We start from the raw sequence: 1190 nt of genomic DNA on the forward strand, positions 1-1190 counted from the left end.
TGGCCTGAACTATGTAGCCAAAGTTTACCTCGAACTCTTTTTTTTTGGTTTTTTGAGACAGGGTTTTTCCGTGTACTTTAGAAGCCTGTCCTGACGCCTTTAATCCCAGCACTCGGGAGGCAGAGGCAGGTGGATCTCTGTGAGTTCGAGACCAGCCTGGTCTACAAGAGCTAGTTCCAGGACAGCCTCCAAAACCACAGAGAAACCCTGTCTCAAAAAGAAGAAGAAGAAGAAGAAGAAGAAGAAGAAGAAGAAGAAGAAGAAGAAGAAGAAGAAGAAGAAGAAGAAGAAGAAGAAGAAGAAGAAGAAGAAGCCTGTCCTGAACTCTCTGTAGACCAGGCTGGCCTCAAACTCAGAGACCTGCCTGCCTCTGCCTCCCAAGTGCTGGGTCTAAAGGCATGCACCACCAACACCGGCTTCCTTGAACTCTTGATCCTCCGGCTTCCACCTCCTGAATGCTGGGGTGCTGAGGATGGAATCCCAAGGGGTCACATCTACTAGGTGGGTGTTCAACTCATCAACCACTTCTCCAACCCCCCATTAGTGGATTTAAGGACAGGAATCTACTTCTGAGCCACACTCCTAGCTCGACTCGGGGATTCTAGGAAGTGCTTTAATCTCTGAGCCTCTCATCTCATCATCACAGAAGGCTGAGGCAGGACTGCCAGGAGTTGCAAGCCAGTCTGGGGTACATTCTGAATTCCAGAGCAAGTCACGGTTTTAAAAAACTACAAAGTACACGGGCGTTGGTGGCGCATGCCTTTAATCCCAGCACTCAGGAGGCAGAGGCAGGCGGATCTCTGTGAGTTCGAGGCCAACCTGGTCTACAGAGTGAGTTCCAGGATAGCCTCCAAAGACGCAGAGAAACCCTGACTCGAAAAACAAAAACAAAACCCAGCAAACCTATAAAGTGACTACACGGAGCTGGGAAAAATTACTTTTTTTTCTTTTTTTGGTGTTTTTGAGACAAGGTCTCACTATGTAGCCCTAGCTGTCCTGCAACTATGCAGACCCAACCGGCCTGGGACTGGCACAGAGCTCCCCTGCCTCTACCGTCTCCCGCGCTGGGATTAAAGGCGTGCGCCGCCACGTCCGGCTTCAGAATTACTTTTTAGACGCTGGAAACGGAAAGTAGTCGGCTTCTTGGGAGTTGGTTCCGGAAGCCAGGCTGCGCCGGAAGTTGCGGCGGC

This window comes from Cricetulus griseus, chromosome 4, assembly GCF_003668045.3.
Source record: "Cricetulus griseus strain 17A/GY chromosome 4, alternate assembly CriGri-PICRH-1.0, whole genome shotgun sequence".
NCBI classification, from domain to species: domain Eukaryota; kingdom Metazoa; phylum Chordata; class Mammalia; order Rodentia; family Cricetidae; genus Cricetulus; species Cricetulus griseus.